General features: G+C 35.6%; 1 protein-coding gene across 49 annotated transcripts in view; it reads right to left on the bottom strand.

Annotated features, from left to right (window-relative positions):
* LOC141397847 (uncharacterized) overlaps positions 1-23,874 on the bottom strand; it is a 401,443-nt gene that overhangs the window by 360,507 nt on the left and 17,062 nt on the right. For 24 of the 49 annotated variants that reach the window (XM_073974614.1, XM_073974615.1, XM_073974617.1 and 21 more), the window contains one exon: positions 1,873-1,921. The exons of the other annotated variants lie outside the window; for them this stretch is intronic. The gene's annotated coding sequence lies outside the window, so the exon portion shown is untranslated. The remainder of the gene's footprint in view (positions 1-1,872; positions 1,922-23,874) is intronic. 49 annotated transcript variants of the gene reach the window in all.

The raw sequence follows: 23,874 nt of genomic DNA, 5'->3' as shown, positions 1-23,874 counted from the left end.
AGCCTACGTATACAACAACGACTTGACATATCTATGAACACAAAAGAGGACAAAGATAAAACCAATCTTCAGTATTCCATTGCAATAACGTAACGACACCTGTGATTTAGCTTTAATTTTTACTGTGATTTATTTATTTATTTTAATTATTTATTTTTATTATATTAATTATGTGTTGTGGAGTCCAGTTTTTAATATTAATAATAATAGATGATTAAGAAAAATAAATAATGTAAGTTAAAAAATTAAAGTGCAATAGAAAAATAATGTAATTAAAATTTTAAAATTTTATCCAAAATTGTTACCAGATTTTCAATAAAAAGCTCTTGAAAAAGCTGGAAAAAAGCCAGCAAAACGTCGAGCAGAAAATGAAATAAAACTTGTTTTTATTGTCATAAAGCAATCTGACCAGGAAAAGCCCAACAAAATATATAATAAAATAAAAAACTGGATATATTAGGCTGTAACTCTGTTATCTGATCACGTACATCAACATAATTGACATCAATTGAAAGGTCAAGAGATCGTCTTCCAAATGTAACTCACGAGTGGGTAATGTGTCTTTCAGGAATAAAGATATAAGCTGTTTATAACAAAAATTCACAATTTTCACACAAAAGTTGTGGTCCATTTAACCCTCTAAATATCATCTGATCGCCATCTCAAATCGCAAGCTTCTTCTTTGTCATATACTCTTATCTTATTTAAAATTTCGAGGCTATCGGACTATTATTGCGACCTACAGAGCAACAACAAAATCGGATAAAAATTATGTTTTTGGTCCATTTCACCCGCTAAATATTTCACGATCATCACCAATTAAAATAGCGATCTATTCTGATGTGAAACCGACCTCCATACCAAATTTCGTGACGATCGGTCCATAATTGCGGCCTGGAGTTTGATTACAATTTATAATGGACAGACGGACACACGGACGGACGGACGGACGGACACACATCTCAAAATCGCTTTATCTCGCCGAGATATGAAGATTGGTATACCACATTGGGGGTCTCCGACGAATATTTTGCGGTGTTACATGAATTTTTCCCAAAACAAACTTATAATACCCTTTCTACATAGTAGTGTAGGGTATAATTAATGAAATCAATTATTAAATGGAACGTAGTAAACTTGAAATATTTGCACGCATTGTTTTTTAATTTGCAATATCAATTTCATGACTGAAATATTTAACTTGTTGAGGTGTTGTGGGGAAGGTATTATAAAAAAGTTTGTTACTCATCGACATGTCGTAAACCCATCAGTCTTTGTTTGGGCCACATACTTTCCGCATGCTTATCACAGCACAATAGCGGTTTCCAACATCAACTTCGGTATTAATTAATTTATTTTGAGGCTTAAAATAGCACATTTAAATAATTTAATATCAATGCGACTTTTCTGCAGTTATTTGTTTTGTTAAACCAATTATAATATTTATACATATTTTCTGTATTCAAAAAAATTTTGCTGCTGTGAATTATTTTGTTCATATCACCGTAAGTATTTCATTTAACAAAGCATGGAGACTTTTTCTTAATTGTGAACAATAATATTTCAATAGAAAAAAATATTTTTAATCTGAAATTTATAATGACTTTTATTTTATAACAAAATCATTTTTTGTAAACAATTGATGACACGAGTACACTCTCTCAAATGATACAATTTCATATACAAAATAAAATATTGCGAACTTTGTTTACATCCAATTAAATCAACAGCAACAATCAATTGTATATTCCATTGCATATATCCATAATTTGTTTACACAATCAATTGTTCGAATCAATTTCAATTTAAAATGTTTGATGTCAAAAAATGTTTTTGTTTTATCCGTCATACATCATACGTGTGGATACTTACTAATTAATTGTTCAATCAATAATTCACCAATTAGTAATAATTTCAGAAACTGTAAAAAGAAAAAAACGTTAATTAATTAGTATACAATTTCAATGAAAAGTAGCAATTTCATAAATAGGAAAAAAAACTAAATTTAATAGTATTTTTTTATACAAATATTTTTAGAGGGACAAATACAACTCGTGGGTTTTTGAGAATTTTTTAAAGTACAGCTCGTGGATTTTTAAAGAATATTTTTTAAGGGTCCAATACAGCTCGTGGATTTTTAAAGAATATTTTTAGAGGGTCCAATACAGCTCGTGGATTTTTAAAGAATATTTTTAGAGGGTCCAATACAGCTCGTGGATTTTTAAAGAATATTTTTAGAGGGTCCAATACAGCTCGTGGGTTTTTAAAGAATATTTATAGAGGGTCCATTGCAGCTCGTGGATTTTTAAAGAATATTTTTAGAGGGTCCAATACAGCTCGTGGATGTTTAAAGAATATTTTTAGAGGGTCCAATACAGCTCGTGGATTTTTAAAGAATATTTTTAGAGGGTCCAATACAGCTCGTGGATTTTTAAAGAATATTTTTAGAGGGTCCAATACAGCTCGTGGATTTTTAAAGAATATTTTTAGAGGGTCCAATACAGCTCGTGGATTTTAAAAAAATATTTTTAGAGCGACCAGTACAGCTCGTGGATTTTTAAAGAATATTTTTAGAGCGACCAGTACAGCTCGTGGATTTTTAAAGAATATTTTTAGAGCGACCAGTACAGCTCGTGGATTTTTAAAGAATATTTTTAGAGCGACCAGTACAGCTCGTGGATTTTTAAAGAATATTTTTAGAGCGACCAGTACAGCTCGTGGATTTTTAAAGAATATTTTTAGAGCGACCAGTACAGCTCGTGGATTTTTAAAGAATATTTTTAGAGCGACCAGTACAGCTCGTGGATTTTTAAAGAATATTTTTAGAGCGACCAGTACAGCTCGTGGATTTTTAAAGAATATTTTTAGAGCGACCAGTACAGCTCGTGGATTTTTAAAGAATATTTTAAGAGCGACCAGTACAGCTCGTGAATTTTTTAAGAATATTTTTAGGAGGACCAGTACAGCTCGTGGATTTTTTAAGAATATTTTTTAGAGCTACTATTACAGCTCGCGATTTTTAAAGAATATTTTTAGATCTACTATTACAGCTCGTGAATATTTAAAGACTATTTTTAGAGCTACTATTAGAGTTCGTGGATTTTTAAAGAACATTTTGTAGAGCTACTATTACAGCTCGTGGATTTTTTAAAGAATATTTTTAGACCTACTAGTACAGCTCGTGAATATTCAAAGACTATTTTTTAGAGCTACTATTAAAGAATATTTTTTAGAGCTACTATTAGAGCTCGTGGATTTTTAAAGACCATTTTGTAGAGCTACTATTACTGCTCGCGTATTTTTTAAAGAATATTTTTTTGGGGCTACTATTACAGCTCGCGTATTTTTTAAATAATATTTTTTAGAGCTACTATTACAGCTCGTGGATTTTTTAACAAATATTTATAGGAAATATTACTGATTTTGGTAAGTATATTCATAGTCTTTTAACAACTCCATTCATAGCTTGTTCCCCTTTTCTAAAACTATTGTAATTAAGATAATACATTGCCAAAATGTCCACAATTCAATACCATATATATGTATGTGTGTGTACATGTGTTTGACAGAAATTAAAATTGCACATAACTCATAGAACCATGACCTATTTGCATATAAATCAAGTCATACACAGAAATAGAGAGATATACACATACATAGAAACAATCTATGCATGTATAACGAAATATTTTAAGAGGAGCACACTTATCATTTTGTACATAGTATAAGGGAGGATGCACGTAATGTCACCATTGTTCTTTGGAATGTTTTGTAGAAGTTCAGAAACCACAATTTTTATTAAATTTCATAGCATACTTTTTGTTTGGAGGTCATAAGAATGTTCTTTCACTGTATGCTATGTTTTGGGCCATGAGGGGAAACAATGACACTTTTATACAAAAAAGTGCATGTTGAATAATGAAACAGATCCTAGTGTCAATATCAAACATTTAATGAAAATAGTTGAACAAAAACAAAAAAAAAACAACAATTTTAGTTGTATAGAAAACTCTGCAAGACAATGAAATTCATTCATGTCCTAGTTTTAAGTTGAAAACTTTGCCTGTTTTTTTCATTTTTTGTGAGCACAGTGAAGGTAATCTTTTGGCCAGCACCACAAACACCAGCAATAGTGGCAGTATCACCATAGATTACCACAAAAAATAGTGGTTGGAATAATTAAACCTTGAATGGAAATTTATATTTGGTTTTTTTTGTTAACAGAAGTTGTTGTATTGAATGAGGTGATGTCGTAGAAAAAAGTTATTTAATGGTGTGGATTATTGGCTGAAATTCGTAATATTTAAACTTAATAATTTATATAAGAACTTAAAATAATGGTTTCAATTTGAATACAATATCTGCATAAGTTATATGCTCTTAATCTTATTGCAGGATGTTGGGAGTATAAAAGGAAAATTATTAAAAAAGACAGATGACACATTTAATGGATCTAAAAAGGTTCATGAAAATTTTTAAAAATATTTTTAGTGGGCCTGCAGCATATCGCGATTTTTTAAATATTTTTAGGGCGATATTTTAAAAGAATTTTTAGAGGGTCCATCAAACTTCGTGGACTGTTTAAAGATATTTTTAGAGGGTCCATCACACCTTGTAGGTTTTTCAACTATTAGAGTGTGAAACATCCAGACCTCGTGGATTTTTTTAAAAATATTTTTAGAAGGTCCATCACACCTCGTGGATTTTTCATATATATTTTTAGATGGTTCATCACACCTCGTGGATTTTTTAAAAATATTTTTAGAGGGTACATCGCACCTCGTGGACTTTTTAAAAATATTTATTTTTTTTTAGGTTCCATTACACCTCTTGGATTTTTAAAATAATACTTTTTAGGCTCCATTACAATTATTTGACTTTAAGAAAATACTTTTAGAGTTTCCATCGCACCTCAAGGATTTTTAGAAATATATTTTTAGAGTGTCCATTTCATCTCATGCATTTTTAACAAAATATTTTTGATCGAGCATTTTTTTAAATATTTTTAAACGGTCTATCTATCACACTAGGGGATTTTATTAAATATTTTTAGAAGGTCCATCATACTTGTGGATTTTTTGAAAATATTTTAGTGGGATTATTTAAAAATAATTATTGAGGGTATAACAACTAGTGGTTTAAAAAAAATATTTTTGATGGTGGACTTTTTAAAAAATTTTTTTGAAATGCTATAACACCGCTTGGATTTTATAAAAAATATTTGTAGGGGGTCCACTACACCTCATGGATTTAAAAAAAATATTTTTAATGGTGGATTTTTTAAAAAATTATTTTAGGGGATTTGACAGGTCGGGGATTTTTACAAAATATTTTTGATAGTGGATTTTTTAAAAATATTTTTGAGGGGCTCTAGCTCCTCGTTTCTACAACATTTCGTGGATATTTTAAAAATATTTTATAGGGTTCATCACACCTTGTAGATTTTCAAAAAAAAAAAAACAAGTAAAAAGTCGTTAAGTTCGGCCGGGCCGAACTTTTTATACCCTCCACCATAAAATAGTCTTAATTAAAATGGAATAATTAGGGTCCTTTCACAATTTTAGGTGGAACAACTTTTCGCCAATGGATAGACGCCTACTGCATTCCACTATTGCTTAAATTACACTGTGAACACAAATGTTGGGGCAGAGATAATTCCTTTTGGAGATGAAAGCCATTGGTGTGTGTTTATTAAAAACCCCGAAGGACAGATGCGCCGTGAGTCGAACTTCCGTGTTATGTCGTGATGAAGTTTTTGCAAGAGACCCTGTAAGCCATCATGAATTAGCATTATATCGTTGTTTGTTGTTTTTGTAGATCATTTAAGCAACAGTGAACAAAGATAGATAACGCTAATTCCTGTTGGCCCACATGGTCTCTAACAAAAATTTCATCACGCCATAACGCGGAAGTTCGACTCACGGCGGATCTGTCCTTCGGGGTTCATAATATACTCACCAAGGCCTTTCTTTTCCAAGAGGAATTTTCCGTGCCCCAGACTTTTACCTCATTTTGTTGCACATTGTTATCTAATCTAATCTAAAAATATGTGTTCAGCTAGGTGAAAGTTACCACCTACGGGGCTATATCAAAGAGTCAACCTATCTTTAAATTTTTTTGAAGAAAAGTTTTATAGCTGCAAGGAACTACAAGAGTCAAATTGTGGGTAGTTTCATCAAAACAATGTAAACCCTCAAAAATATACCTATGTTGACGAATTTTAGTGAAGAAATTTCGTGACCACTGAAAATTCCCGAAAATCGGGAGGTACAGTTATATGGGGGGATATACCAAAACATGGACCTATATTAACGATTATTTTTGAATAGACACAATTGTAGCTAAAATTCTCAAAATACCGATCATTACAGCAAGTACGGTTAAAAATTGCAGCTAAAATTCTCAAAATACCGAAAATCGGGAGATACCGTTATATGGGGGCTATACCAAAACATGGACCTATGTTGACGATGTTTCGTTGGACATGTTTTACGACAACTGAGAACTTCAAATGTCAAATTACAGTTATTTCGGTTAAAAACTGTAGCTAAAATTCTCAAAATACCAAAAATCGGGAGGTACCGTTATATGGGGGCTATACCAAAACATGGACCTATGTTGACGATGTTTGGTGGAGATGTTTCATGACCACTGAGAACCTCAAATGGCAAATTATAGCTACAAAACAACAAACATTGTTCCACAACATCCCATACGGGACAAGGGAGACTTCTCTCATATCAATGAGTGCACCCCGATTCATATTTAGCTCAATGATATGGGACCTACTGTTTATCGCCGAGTCCGAACGGCGTGTCTTAAGACACCACTTATGGAGAAGTTTTTCAAGGCTGAAATACTCAGGAAATGTCGCCAACATTACTGAGGGGTATTCTGCTACCGTTGAAAAATGTTTGGGAATCGAACCCCCGACCTTCTGCGTGCAAGGCGGGCGTGCATACCATTGCACCACGGAGGCACCCGGCAAATTACAGCTAGTTAGGTTAAAATTTGTAGCTAAAATTCTCAAAATACCGAAAATCGGGAGGTACCGTTATATGATGACTATACCAAAACATGGACCTATGCCCTTATCTTTGGGGTATAAGTTTGTTGATCACTAGGAACCCCAAGTGCCAAATTATAGCTAATTCTGTCAGCAAATGTGGCGAAGAACGTCGAAATACCTCAAATCCGGAGGTACTGTTATATGGGGGCTATACCAAAGAGTGGACCGATATAGCCCATCTTCGAACTTGACCTGCCTATGGAAAAAAGACCCTCGCGTGCAAAATTTCAGCACTCTATCTCAATTACAACAGACGGACGGACATGGCTAGATCGTCTTAGAATTTTATCCTGATCAAGAATATATATACTTTATAGGGTCGCAAATGATTAGATCGATGTGTTACAAACGGAATGACAAACTTAATATACCCTCCATACTATGGTGGAGGGTATAAAAAAATATTTTAAGCTGTTGGATATTTTTTTATACCCTCAGCCTTTAGGCTATTAAGGGTATATACACTTTCATACGGGCAAAATGTGCCTCATCGAAATAATGGTTTTAGACCCCAAGTATGTTTGAACGAAATGTGTTTCAGACAATTTGGAGTCGATTGAGCAATGTCCGTCGGTCTGTCTGTCTGGCTGGAGCGCACGATAACTCTCGAACGGATAAACCGATTCGGTTCAAATTTCGGCTTTCGTAATATTTTACCCAAACTTAGTTTAAGTTCGAAGATGGGCTATATCGGTCCACTCCTTCCGGTACCTCCCCCACAAAAGTTCGAAAATGTTCGGAAAATTTGTGCACACGATAACTCTTGAAGGGAGTAACCGATTTGATTCATACTTTGCCCATCGTGAAATGTGTACCAGACTTAAATGAGGGTCCAATATGGACTCAATTGGTCCACTCCTTCGGGTACCTCCCACACAAAATTTCGGAACAGTTCAGTTTAGGACCATCTCTCGAATCGCTTTGATTTTTGTTTTAGCAACTTGTATTCACTGCCCTCCATACGTACAAATTTCATCAGGGGCAAGTCCATACTTCCTGAAAAAATAGCCTGAAAGGTGCAGAAAACCCCTATGACACCGTGTGTAGTGGTTGGAGCGTAAGATATCTCTCGAACGGATCTGCCGATTCGGTTCAAAATTTGGCCTTAGTAATATTTTGTCCAAACATAGTTTAAGTTTGAAGATAAGCCATATCGGTCCACTCCTTCAGGTACCTCCCCCACAAAAGTTTAAAAATGTTCGGAAAAATTGTTCGTACTGTAACTATTGAAGGGAGTGACCGTATTGGTCTATACTTTACACATCCTAATATATCTACCAGATATGGATCAGGTTCAAATATGGACTATATTTGTCCACTCCATCTGGTACCACACACACAAAATTTCGGATTAGTTCACTTTACGACCTGCAATCGAATCACATTGATTTTTGTTGAAGCAAATTGCATTCGCTGCCTCAATTACGATGGTAAAATTTTTTTAGGGGCAAATCCACACTTCTTGAGCAAACAGCCCGAAGAGTGTAAAAACCCCCTATGGCATCATATGTTGTGGCTGGAGATCCACTTCCATAACGGTCAATGTCGATCAATTCCTTTTAGTATCTCTTCCGCAAAACTTTTGATCTTTAATCCCAATCAAAATTTTTGTCGGTTCAAACGCCCAACATTTTTAAAATCCCCTAAATACATAGTATTTTGGAAAAAAAAATTGTTTCAATATACACAGGCTGAGGGTATATCTCTGTCGGCAAAGCCGACTGATACTTTTTTACTTGTTTTAACAATATTTTTAGAGGGAATATTACATCTCGTAAATGTTTAAAAAAATATTTTTAGAGTGTCCTCGTGGATTTTTAGTTTTGATGGTGAATTTTTAAAAATATTGTTGGTGGTCCATCACACCTCGTGGATTTTTTAAACATATTTGTATAGGGTCCGTCACACCTCATGGACTTTTAAAAAATATTTTTCCATTACACGTCGTGGTTTTCTTCAATTTATTTTAGAGGGTCCATCACCCCTTGTGTTTTTTAAATATTTTACAGGGTCTATTACACCTCGTGAAAAATATAAAGGGCCCATCAAACCCCGTTGATTTACAGCTCTTGAATCTTTTAAAAAAAATTTATATGGACTATTAACCTCGTGTATGTTTAAAAAAATATTTTTGGAGTGTCCATCGCACCTCATGGATTTTAGAAAAATATTTTTTATGGTGGATTTTTAAAAATATTGTTGACAGTCCATCACAAATCGTGGATTTTTTTATAATATTTGTAGATGGTCCCAGACACATCATGGATTTTTTAAAAAATATTTTTAGATGGTTCACACACATTTTGGATTTAGAAAAATGGATGGTGGATTTTGTAAAAGGGCTATAACCCTGAGAAAATTTTTATAAAAATATTTGTAGAAGGTCCGGTCCGCAAAACCTCATGGATTTGTCAACAAATAGTTTTAAAGATGAATTTATTAAAAAAATATTTTTTGGGGGATATAACAGGTCGTTAATTTCTGGAAAATATTTTTGATAGTGGATTTAATTTTTTTTAGGGACTTTTTATTTGTTGATTACACGTCGTGGTTTGCTTCAAAATATTTTAGTGACCATAACACCTCGTGGATTTTTAAAAATATTCTTAAGAGGATATTAAAAAAAATTTTTTTAGAGGTTCCATCACCCCTCGAGGATTAAAAAAAAACATTTTTAGAGTTTTCATCACCCCTCGTAGATTTTTAAAAAAATATTTTTAGAGGTTCCATCACAACTGAAACACTTTATACATTTCAAACTGTGACCATGAACTGTAAAATCATTAATTATGCCAAATTAGCTGATTGTCTAAATGAAAGCAACTTAATTATACACAAAATAAAATTTATAGTCTCAACATCCCGCATGATGACAAAACAAACAGAGAACACAAAATCTGCATATGTAAATAAAAAAGAAACAGGAAAAGAATAATGCATAGGGGACTAAACAAGCGACACAAGTAGGTATTTGAAATGTACTTCCAAATGGAAGTACTTTTGCCAAGTATGGCGTGCATTGTTGTTACAACAAAGCATTGTTAGTTAACTTTGGAATAGGGTCAATGCAACACTAAACCACAAAAATGTGTGCATTTTGTTATTGTTCAAGAGACAAAATTAGTTTCACTTGCAGGCATCTGTCATGTCCTTTTTCCTATTTTTTGTGTCTACTGCATGTGTACACAGTTGATGCTTTTAATTGTGTGTGTAATCACACAATCACACACACTCGTTGTTACATATATATATATATAACATATACTGCATTAGATTGTAGACATTATGCCCGCAGATTGTGCCACTAGGCATGTGTACAAAAAACAAACACTAAAGTTTATTGGTTTACGAGGACTAACAAAAACACAAATTTTAACTCAACAAAAAAAAAGCTGATAGTTTAACACACACACACACACACATACTTGCAACTTTGTGCAGGGAAATTCCTTGTTTGTTCTAGTATGTGATTCTATCCATCGAAAAAAAGTGGATCAGCATATTTGGCTATTAGACATTTTACAAATATAAAATTTCTGCATATACTACTACATAGTATGCAATATCAAGAAAAACAAACATTGTTTGTGCAACAGTAACAGCAAACACACACTAAAGAAATACACACTTGAGTGACACTTAATAATATTGGTGTCAGACAGTTACGAGTTTGAAAATGAATAACGCCAAGTGTTGGCGAATTATTGGGCCAAATTGAAAATAAAATTAAGTTTGCAGGGGCCCCATATGGCGATTATGTACTGAGGTGAAGGCGACGAGTTAGTTATTCACCACACACCCATGATGTTAACAATTCACGCAAATATTTGAAGGACATAGGTCTGAGAATCTTAAAATTTTTAGAGGAAAATTGCAGTGCATGCATTGGCGTTAATAAATACTCATATAAAAAATTATATTGTATCCTCAAATTTTCAGCAGAACCAACATGTCATTCAAACTACCAGCAAGGCATATTACTTCATTCTTAATCAATGCTATGTTAATTTGATACGGAGAATTTTCAACTAGAAGTAGTCACCTCAACAATTATATATTTGTTTTCCGGTTTTTTACAATGGGATCGGCAATATATCCCGGTAATGCCTGCTCCGAGCCCTATTGGTTCGTGCCGGGAGATAAAAGAACACCTGGCGATGGATCAGTTCCATTTACCAAATCCGCATCCAACACACCATATCGTGAGATGTAATGGATGTAGGAAATGGGTGCATTTCTGAGGTCGTAATGGACTACTGCAATAGAAGTTATGTTGCTGGTCTCCCCAACAAAACATTTTACACTCCATGTTGTTGTTCAGTGTCCCGGAAATGCATCATTCCTGCAATTCAATTTCAACGGTCTCCTTAACAAAGTCAAGGAAATTTTAGACTTTACGGGTCGAAGAAACATCATGTTCGCAGCGATCCAAGATACTAAGCTAACCCTCTCCTGTAACATGCACGTTGCCATGGTTACAAAGATTTGCGGAATAATCGTATAAGAAGCGTAAACCGTGGACTTCCAGTACAGATCTATCTCGCTTGAGCTTGACTCATGGAAATGTATGGGGGTAGCAGTAAAGTGTGATGCTGCCATATAACGCAGGGCACAAGTATTTATCGGTGGCATATACACAATAATCAACTCGAACATGCCGCCAATAAATACTTGTACCCTGCGTTATACGACAATCCTCATCAAAAGCTTTGGCATTCCGTTCAAGGCAATGACCAGAGGAGCACAACGCTGGCCGAGAAAATTGATAGCTCCACATTTTACACGGTGAACGAACACGCTCCTACACGCAAAAAAATATATGTTAGAAATATGTTTGGATCCAAACAAATATTTGTTTGGGACTGATTGCAAACAAATATATGTTTGGATCCAAAGATAATTTGTTTGCGTCCAAACAAATATATGTTTGGATCCAAAGATAATTTTTTGCGTGCAAAAAAATATATGTTTGAAACATATTTTTTATGGGTGGAGAGAGGATTTTTGTCAAAGAGAGTAACATCGGGGCTCTCGCGGCTGCGGAATGCTGTTTTATAATAAAGAGGTGTGCGTATGGTGTAATAGGAGACACAGAAGCTTTGTTTCATGCTTTGTTGTTGTTAACCAACGTATTTAAATACAATAAATGGTATTTATTATGTTGTTCTTTTTTCTTCAGTTTTCTAAAGGCAATCGTTGAGTAAAGACGGTAAAGTGCGTGAATAAATCAGTGTTTTGTCTTTTCTTAAAGAAATGGTGATTTTTAGTAAATTAAATGCCCAATACATTTTATAATTGAATCAAAAAGTTGAATGGAAATATTTTATTGCACAAGGAAGATATAGCATTTAATTACAACAATACATTTTTCATATACATACATATATGTATATTTGAAATATGGATGTACACACCTATTTATTACATTATATAATCATTTGATTCCAGATGCCGATTTCCCGCTAACTAAGAAGAAGCGTTCGTTCAACGATGTTTCTATATATTTTTTTCTTTTTCGATTGCTTGAGTGGAGTATTCCCCCATTGGCTCAACTTCATTTATTACCATCTATTACAGAGAGTAATGTTTTTCAAAACAAACTGACAGTGTTGCAAAATTTTACTGATCGCTACCAATATCATGATTTCATCCCGGTGAAGGGAATTATCAATTGGCTTCTCAGTTTTTGAAATGATGCCTTTTTAGTGAAAAACCGAACTCTTTAAGTGTCTAGTATTCGCAAATAAATGAGAATCACACTCACTTTTCGGCTTTTCCAAAGAAACACCAAAATCAAAATATTCTGCAACATGTCAGCACGTATCAACTAAGAATTCGTCTTCTTTTTAAAAGTGCGACTTTTTATAAATTATTTCATTAAGTTTTTCTTTTATTAAAGTCTGTTATGTATTTCTTTGGAATTTTTTATTTATCTATGTGTCTGTTGTTGCTTTTGCTTTTTTTTCTATGCCCTTCAAAAAACCACCACCATTTATAAATGTGTGTATATGTTTGAGATAGCCAGTAACCGCTTACTGAGAGCAAGTGAGTATAGAGATGGTATTTACCGGGTATTTACACGGTAAATACCCACACGGTGGGTAAATACCCATTTGTGGGTATTTATTTGGGTATTTACTATACTGAATCGCCAATACAACATCTTACACCCTATTTCTGGGTTTAGGTAGTGAAATCGTTTCAAAATGGATAGTTTAACAGTACTTTAAACAAGTGGCTAAATACTTGGGTAAATACCCGAGTATTTACCCAAATATAGGGTAAAAACTCTTTATCTGCCGAACCACTTGACGTAGGCTTGCAAAATTTGGCTCAAATCTTTCTTATATCAATAGTAATAAAGGTATTGAAAATGGACTCCCAGGGTTCATGTGTTGATATAGCCCCCATATAGCCATACCTCCCGATATAAGGTATTTTTCAACTATTAGCCATATTTTATAACCAAATTGGCTGTGATTTGGCACAGTGAGTCCTCAATGGGTATAAAATATCATTGCAAACATTTGTCAACGTAGGTCCACGATTTCTTATAGCCCCCATACAATGGTACCCCGATTTGTAGTATTTACCCAAATATAGGGTCAAAACTCTTTATCTGCCGAACCATTTGACGTAGGCTGACAAAACTTGGCTCAAGACTTACTTATATCAATAGTATTAAAGTATTGAAAATGGAGTTCCTGGGTCCATGTTTTGATATAGCCCCCATATAGCCGTACCTCCCGATTGAAGGTATTTTTCATCTACTAGCCACATTTTATGAGTATAAAATATCTTTGCAAAATGTTTTCAGCGTAGGTCCACGTTTTCTTATAGCCCCATATAAGGGTGCCCCTATTTCGAGTATTTACCCAAATATAGGGTAAAAACTCTTTAACTGCTAATAGGTAAAAAATACCTTAAATCGGGAGGTACGGCTATACGGGGGCTATATCAAAACATGGACCCAGGGACTCCATTTTCAATACCTTTAATACTATTGATATAAGAAAGATTTGAGTCAAATTTTGTTAGCCTACGTCAAGTGGTTCGACAGTGGGGGCTATACCAAAACATGGACCAAGGGACTCCATTTTCAATACCTTTAATACTATTGAGCCAAATTTTGTTAGCCTACTTCAAGTGGTTCGGCAGTTAAAGAGTTTTTACCCAACATTTGGGTAAATACTCGGGTATTTACCCAAGTATTTAGCCACTTGTTTAAAGTACTGTTAAACTATCCATTTTGAAACGATTTCACTACCTAAACCCAGAAATAGGGTGTAAGATGTTGTATTGGCGATTCAGTATAGTAAATACCCAAATAAATACCCACAAACGGGTATTTACCCGGTATTTACCCAATTTACCGGGTATTTACCCACTGTCCATCTCTAAGTGAGCATACATTTCAATGTGTTTCACATTGAAATTTACGCTCCCTTGCTCTCAGAAAGCGCCCACTGGTGCATGTGTTTGTTTTTTTGTGGCTTTTGGGTTTGTATTTGCTTGCACCCAAACAAATATTTGTTTGCACCTAAACATATAATTTGTTTGCACCCAAACAAATATTTGTTTGCACCCAAACATATACCTGTTTACAGGACACAAACATATGTTTGGGACTGATTGCAAACAAATATGTATATGTTTGCTGCAAAATATGTTTGGGACATATGTTAGAGAGGCATTTTTTTCCTCCGTGTGCAATCATGCTCCTACACGCTATACGAATCCTTAAGTCCCAAGAGCTTGGGTACTTTCTCTTAACGTCAACAAAAGTGACTAGACTACCTGAATCAATGCAACATTGGTGCAGGATTGAGTAAATTGTGCGCAAAGGCTAAATCACTCTCGATTCTAGGAAAGAAGGATGATAGAACGGCTGTTACTTTCAACGGCGTGATAGTGATAGAACCGAATATGTGCGACTGTCATTTCAACCGGCAGTTTATAGAACAGACCGAGGGTGATATGGCAAAGAGTAGTGTGCTAAGCCATATAAGAGTCCTCTTAGACGAAGAGTACCACCACAATTTACGATCACCGATGTTGCAGATTTATCCGAAATGGGAAATCATGGAGTAGTTCAATTTGCACTTTAATTCTAATCGGCCCTGGGGCTTAATATTGCATTCTATGAAAAAAAAAAAATAAATAAAGAACATGATCCCACGGAGAATCTCAATGGTTATATTTAAGCAACGGATGAACCGGGAGTTGAGTATTTGACAAGTGTCCACAATTTTTCGTTAGTCACCCATACTGCACCAGAAGCTTCGAAAGTTGGCAGCGGGGTCCAGCTACTGAATCGTACAGGCAGATCTCACTCCAGCCTCCAGTAGCACAGATTCTAGCGGCGTTACTCCTCCACTCGATGATATGCAGTTTCCCATTCGCTCAACCTCAACATGGATTCCGGAAAATGCACAGTACCAGTACCAGAAGCATTATAGGCCATATCCACACATACCAATCGAGGACTAAACCAAAACAGGTTGTGTGATAGAAAAGTCATTGTGACTCTTGACCTATCGAAAGTCTTCGATACCCTCAATAAAGTCAAGCTGTTCGAGAATATAGAGGTAGCTTTTCTCCAGCCGTTTTTGAAACTTTTCATAATCAACTACACATGTGTGGAAGCTAGTCGTTTGTGAAACTCAGAAATAAGAAGTCGAAGACCTGTAAAGTGAAACAGGGTGTTCCACAAGGAGAGGTGATATCTTCGTAACTGTTTAACCTCTACCTTCCGAAATTCCACACCCTCCAAACAGCATATATATCGTAGTGTACGCGTATGATTGTAGGATTTTGGCGTCGGGTCCTATCGTCTACGACCGCTAAATCTACGGCCACCCCACTTGGATGTCTGAAATGAGGCTCCCCCCTGGCCGTCAACACTTGGGGTGCTGACAAAGAAACCTTGTGGAACTCTGTGGTAATTATGCGGGGTAACTGCGGTAGGCAAATGTTATTGCTATGCAATGGAAGAGTATTAAAATGTACCACAATGCAGGGTGCAACAACAGGGTGCCTCCTCATGAGAAGACGAAGATTTTATCGGTGGATTGGCAAAACAATAGATCTTAGTAGTCTGCAGACAAAGGGAGAGATAACAAGTAAAAAGCCGTTAAGTTCGGGCCGGACCGAACTTTTTATACCCTCCACCATAAAAAAGTCTTAATTAAAATGGAATAATTAGGGTCCTTTCACAATTTTAGGTGTAACAACTTTTGGACAATGGTGAGTATATTAAAAACCCCGAAGGACAGATGCGCCGTGAGTCGAACTTCCGCGTTATGGCGTGATGAAGTTTTTGCAAGAGACTCTGTAAGCCATCATTAATTAGCATTATATCTTTGTTTGTTGTTTTTGTAGAGCACTTAAGCAACAGTGAACAAATATATAGCGCTAATTTCAGATAGCCCACAGGATCTCTAACAAAAATTTCATCACGCCATAACGCGGAAGTTCGACTCACGGCTGATCTGTCCTTCGGGGTTCATAATATACTCACCAAGACCTTTCTTAACCAAGAGCAATTTTTCGTGCCCCAGACTTTCACCTCCATTTTGTTGCACTGTGTTATCTAATCTAATTTAAAAAAATGTGTTCAGCTAGGTGAAAGGTACCACCTATTTCAAAGAGTCAACCTTTCTTTACATTTTTTGGAGTCAAATTCAAGAGTCAAATTGAGGGTATTTTCATCAAAACAATGTAGACCCTCAAAAATGGACCCATGTTGACGAGTTTTAGTGAAGAAATTTCGTGACCTCTGAAAATTGCCGAAAAGTTATATGGGGGGATATACCAAAACATGGACATATATTGACGATTATTTTTGAATAGACAAAATTGTAGCTAAAATTCTCAAAATACCGATCATTACAGATAGTTCGGTTAAAAATTGCAGCTAAAATTCTCAAAATACCGAAAATCTGGAGATACCGTTACATGGACCTATGTTGACGATGTTTCGTTGGAGATGTTTTATGTCCACTGAGAACTTAAAATGTCAAATTACAGCTATTTCGGTTAAAAACTGTAGCTAAAATTCTCAATATACCGAAAATCGGGAGGTACCGTTATATGAGGGCAATACCAAAACATGGACCTATGTTGACGATGTATCGTTGGAGATGTTTTATAATCACTGAGAACCCCAAATGGCAAATTACAGCTAGTTCGGTTAAAAATTGTAGCTAAAATTCTCAAAATACCGAAAATCGGGAGGTACTGATATATGGGGGCTATACCAAAACATGGACCTATATTGACGATGTTTCATGGAGATGTTTCGTGACCACTAAGAACCTCAAATGTCAAATTACAGCTAGTTCGGTTAAAAATTGTAACTAAAATGCTCAAAATATTGAAAATCGGGAGGTACGGTTATAAGGGGGCCATACCAAAACATGGACCTATGTTGACGATATTTGGTGGAGATGTTTCATGACCGCTGAGAACCTCAAATGTCGAATTGCAGATAGTTTGGTTACAAATTGTGGCTAAAATTCTCAAAATACCGAAAATCGGGAGGTACCGTTATATGGGGCTATACCAAAACATGGACCTATGTTGACGATGTTTGGTGGAGATATTTCATGACCACTGAGAACCTCAAATGGCAAATTACAGCTAGTTCGGTTAAACATTGTAACTAAAATTCTCAAAATACCGAAAATCGGGAGGTACCGTTATATGAGGGCAATACCAAAACATGGACCTATGTTGACGATGTATCGTTGGAGATGTTTTATAATCACTGAGAACCCCAAATGGCAAATTACAGCTAGTTCGGTTAAAAATTGTAGCTAAAATTCTCAAAATACCGAAAATCGGGAGGTACTGATATATGGGGGCTATACCAAAACATGGACCTATATTGACGATGTTTCATGGAGATGTTTCGTGACCACTAAGAACCTCAAATGTCAAATTACAGCTAGTTCGGTTAAAAATTGTAACTAAAATGCTCAAAATATTGAAAATCGGGAGGTACGGTTATAAGGGGGCCATACCAAAACATGGACCTATGTTGACGATATTTGGTGGAGATATTTCATGACCACTGAGAACCTCAAATGGCAAATTACAGCTAGTTCGGTTAAACATTGTAACTAAAATTCTCAAAATACCGAAAATCGGGAGGTACCGTTATATGGGGACTATACCAAAACATAGCCTTATGCCAATATCCTTTGGGATATAAGTTTGTTGATCACTAGGAACCCTAAGTGCCAAGTTATAGCTAATTCGGTCTGCAAATGTGGCAAAGAACGTCAAAATTCCTCAAATCCGGAGGTACCGTTATATGGGGGCTATACCAAAGAGTGGACCGATATAGCCCATCTTCAAACTTGACCTGCCTATGGAAAAAATACCCTCGCGTGCAAAATTTCAGCACTCTATCTCAATTATTGCGGACGCTAGAGTGATTACCACAGACGGACATGGCTAGATCGTCTTAGAATTTTATCCTGATCAAGAATATATATACTTTATAGGGTCGCAAATGATTAGTTCGATGTGTTACAAACGGAATGACAAACTTAATATACCCTCCATACTATGGTGGAGGGTATAAAAAGGCAAAAAGGGGAACTTCTACATTAACGAGCCTATCAAGAATTTGCAGAGGTAGTTTAATGGTATAGTCTTTATGCCTTACCCGAAACCACCCTCCATACATCGCTGCAAAAGCATGCCACATGCCGAGGCAAATACGAGAGATTCTAGCTTAATTAATTTCCGGGTCCAAATTGACAGCACATGCCTGTGTACTGACCGAGCATCTGTTCAACTGCTGACACCAGTGGGAGGAGATGAAAAATTTACCAGTGCATTAGCGCAACAAGATGTTGTTGCTTGGGTGTTATTTTCGTGGGCATCCTGCCATAATCTTTTGGAAACTCTTCCTCTCCCAGGTACGGCAAGATAGATCTTAGTAGTCTACAGTAAGAGGTAAAAAGAGAAACCTCTATCAGGAAATTGCAGAGGCTGTTTAAATGTATAGTGTAAATGTTCTCTCTATCCATAGCAGCCGAAGGACGGACGCCAGTTGCTGAGGTTTGAACGAGTGGTTCCAGCTCAATTAAGATCCAAACGGCTCAAGTCCGAGCACGATACGTTGAATCTGTTCAACTGCTCAGCTAAACCCACACTCTTCTCTCCTGATATTATGAAAACAGGCAGTCGAGGTTACACCACACTGTAGTAAGTGAAACGAAATAGACCCATAGTTCCTTTTCCTTCAGTTTCTAAGTCGATTTTCGCATGTCCGTTTGACTGTCCATGTATTTTTTAAACAAAGTAATGCGATTCGCATAAAAATTGGGGAAAATATTTGTTTAGCCAAAGGACAAACACAGATCCCATATATATTTACGCTGGATTTAAGTATAAGATATTTTCGTGCACCTACCTCGTCATATATGTCCAACTTTGATGACATTTGTAATGTTTAACGGAATTTGGTCTTTGTCAAATTATATTGAAATCAGTTCAGATTTGGATATAGCTCACATATGTATATATTTTCGGCCGATTTCATATATTTGATGCGCAAACGTACAAATTCTTTAAAATTTGGTGAAATTTGAAAAATATGTATCACAAAATTCGGTCTAGAAGTAATTTACCAAATTATATTGAAATCGGCTCAGGTATAGATATTGTTCCCCTATATACATTTTCATCCGATGTTGTCATTATTACTGGTTGAATCTGAATCAGAACCAGATAACTGAAGACAATGTATAAAGATATTTGAGTTGCTACAACAACATCAACAACTTATTTCTTAATGCCAATTTTGTTTTTCCACACTTTAAGTGTCACAAAAGCAAATACGAAAAGTTAATTATTACGATTATTTCATACTCCAAAATCAAGAGTTGTGTTTTATTTTCTGTTCTGTGAATTGTCCTAATGACTCTATATACGAATCTATTATTTGCATGTGCTAACGATATTGTCCTTTTTCTCTTTTGTCAGTTAAGTGAATATTTGAACTTCAGCAAAAACCCAACTACAAAATTCTACAGTCAATGGTAAAGAATATAGCCTTGCTTTAAATTAGTTTATTTAAAGCGACAAAACAAACTAATGCTTTGTATGTTTGTCGACATTGTGTAGAAATTTGTATGTGTGTGTGTGTTGTGTATATGAGAATAGTTAGTTGTTTTTTTGCTTTTTTCTACAGACTAAAGCGCTTGTGTGTGTTTACCCTGACCATGTATATTTGTCGGAGATCCTTTCTAGTGGTATTTACCACTCACTGTTTGCCTATTACTTCTAGTACCACTACTATATACGTGTGTGTGTGTGTGTGCATTCAGATGAAAGCAGGACAGGACAATTGCTGTAGTGTCATTATCAAATAATGGAAGCAGACAGTGGTACTGAGGAATATCAATAGAAAAAGTTAGATGAGTTAAATTTTTTTCATGTTAAATGAAAGAAAAGGGTGTTCATATTAAAACAGAAATCAAAATAAAGACATGTATAAGGGTAAAACAGGATCCATCTGTTGTTTCATATCTACAACAAGGGAAATAAAACAAGTAAGAACGGTGTTAAGTTCGGCCGGGCCGAACGTTTTATACCCTCCACCACGAGTTGTATTTAAGTAAAATGGAATAATTAATTTTCTTCGTTTATGAAGAAGACTAAATACCAAATTTCAACAATTTCAAAAACCGAAATTTTGGAGGTACCATTCTATGGGGGATATATCAAAACTTCGATCTATACCGACAAGTTCCTAGACTCAAAGAAGCCTTAATACCAAATTTCCGATATTTCGGTAAGATAATGTGGGTAAAACCTTTAAAATATCGAAAATTAAGAGGTACACTTCTGTGGGGAATATAGGAAGAAGTGGACCTACATTGCTAATTCTCTTCTGGAATATTTTATAACCCCATGGAAGTCTAAATAACAAATTTCAACCATTTCGGTGGGATATTGACGTCAAACCCCTCAGAATTAGGTAAATCGGAAGGTCCCGTTCTAGGGGGGTATATATCGAAACGTGGACCTATACCGACGAATTTCAGTCGAAAAGGTTTTTACCTCCAACATAAACTAAATACCGAATTTCAGCCATTTTGGTGGAATATTGAGGCCACAACCTTCAAAATATCGAAAATTGGGGGGTAACGTATTATGGGGCTATATGAAGGCATGGGCCTATACCGACAAATTTAGAGGGGGAAATTGAATATCCCCATCGAAGACTAAATACCAAGTTTCAGCCATTTCGGAGGAATATTGAGTCCACAACCAGCAGATTATCGGTATAATCGGGAGGTATTGTTCTATGGGGGCTATATGAAGGCGTTGACCTATACCGACAAATTTCATATGGAAAGTTTTATACTCACAACGAAGACTAAATACCAAATTTCAACAATTTCGGTAGAATATTGAGGCCTCAAACTTCAAAATACCGGAAATCCTGAGTTTCCGTTTTATGGGGGATATATGAAGGCGTGGACCTATACCGAAAATTTCAAATAGAAAGTGTTTTACCCCCAACGAAGACTAAATACCAAATGTTAGCCATTTCGGCGGATTATTGTGGCCACAACCTTTAAAATACCGGAAATCGAGAGGTACCGTTCTATGGGGCCTATCTGAAGGCGTGGACCTATACCAAAAATTTCATATAGAAAGTGTTTACCCCCAACGAAGACTAAATACCAAATGTTAGCCGTTTCGGCGGATTATTTTGGCCACAACCTTTAAAATACCGACAAATTTCTTAGGGAAAGTTTTGTACTCACAACGAATACGAAATATCAAATTTTAACAATTTCGGTGAAATATTGATGCCTCAAACTTCAAACTACTGCAAATCCGGAAGTACTGTTCTATGGGGCCTATATGAAGGCGTGGACCTATACCGACAAATTTCATATGAAAAGTTTTATACCCAAAATGAAGACTAAATACCAAATTTCAAGAATGTCGGAGGAATATTGATGGCACAAACTTCAAAATACGGGAAATCTGGAGGTACCTTTCTATGGGGGCTATATGAATGCGTGGACCTATACCGACAAAATTCTGGGCAAAAGTTGTATGCCCAGAACGAAGACTAAGTTCCAATTTCAGCCATTTCGGAAGAATATTGTGGCCATAACCTTTAAAATACCGAAAATAGGGAGATACCTTTCTATGGGGGCTATATGAAGGCGTGGACTTATACGCACCAATTTCATATGGAATCTTCTATACCCCCAAAGAAGACTAAACAACAAATTTCATCAATTTCGGTTGAATATTGATGCAACAAACTTCAAAATACCGAAAATCGGGAGGTACCGATCTATGGGGGCTGTATGAAGATAGGTCCACGCCTTCCCACAAATTTCATGTGGAAAGTTTTATACCCCCAATGAAGACTAAATACCAAATTTCAACAATCTCGGTGGAATATTGATGCCACAAACTTCAAACTACCGGAAATCCGGAGGTACCGTTCTATGGGGGCTATATGAAGGCGTGGACCCATACCGACAAATTTCATATGGAAAGTTTTATACCCCCAACGAAGACTAAATACCAAATTTCAACAATTTCGGTGGAATATTGATGCAATAAACTTCAAAATACCGAACATCGGGAGGTACCGTTCTATGGGGGCTATATGAGGGCGTGGACCTATACCCACAAATTTAATATGGAAAGTTTTATACCCCCAATGAAGACTAAATACTAAATATTGATGGCACAAACTTCAAAATACGGCAAGTTTTGAGGTGCCGTTCTTTTGGGGCTACGTGAAAGCGTGGACCTATTTCGACAAAATTCTGGGGGAAAGTTTTATACCCCCAAGGAAGAGTAAGTACCAAATTTCAGCCATTACGGTGTGATAATGAAGCTAAAACCTTAAAATACCGAAAATCGGGAGGTACCGTTCTATGGGGGCTATATCAAAACGTGCACCGATATAGCCCATTTTCAATACCAAACATTCTAGAAGTAATAGAAACTTCTGTACCAATTTACAAACGCCTATCTTAAAAATTGCGAGCTGTATCTTGATTTCAACAGACGGACAGAGGGACGGACAGACGGACATGGTTATATCGACTTAGAATTTTACCCTGATCAAGAATATACATACTTTATAGGGTATCCGATGAATATTTCGATGATTAAAAACGCAGAATTACAAATTTAATTATACCCTCCATATTATGGTGGGGGTATAGGAATGGAAGGTTTTAACAATTCAGTTTTCTGTTTTATTTATGAATACAACTGGCCAATGATGCCACCCACATATCATTGAAGTAACATTCTAATCCGAACGCACTGCTTGACATATGAGAAGTGTCAACTTGAACCTTCTGGTATTTAGGAGCGAAATATTTATTTAATTTCGTTAGATTTTCAATATAACCACTGTGCTCCAATTCAAAGCGTTCCACATTGCTTTGTCGCTTATTTTGCTGTTATTCTGCACCAATACCAGCCTCAAATGCTAGTGCTAGTGCAACGACAAACTGTGTTGCTTAACAAATTTCAAGGTCCTTGCTTTGTTGTGTGTGCATTCCTAATTCGTTGTTCTATTCTATAGTTAATGTTGTTGGGTTTTCATTCAGTTTTATTCTTGTTGCCTTTTTTTTTTTGCTTGCTTGTTTTTTTTTTTTTTTTCTCGGCCAAATAAAGACAATAATGCAGTTAAGGATAAATTAAGAAAATACAACTGGAAATAAATATTTGCAATTTCTTTTTTTTCTAAAACAGAACAGAGAAATAGACAAACAAACAGTTAAATGCAGATCATG

This window comes from Musca autumnalis, unplaced genomic scaffold, assembly GCF_047663935.1.
Source record: "Musca autumnalis isolate F117 unplaced genomic scaffold, ASM4766393v1 scaffold_3, whole genome shotgun sequence".
NCBI lineage: Eukaryota > Metazoa > Arthropoda > Insecta > Diptera > Muscidae > Musca > Musca autumnalis.
The sequence above is the reverse complement of the archived record's forward strand: the minus strand, read 5'-3'. Positions and strand labels throughout refer to the sequence as shown.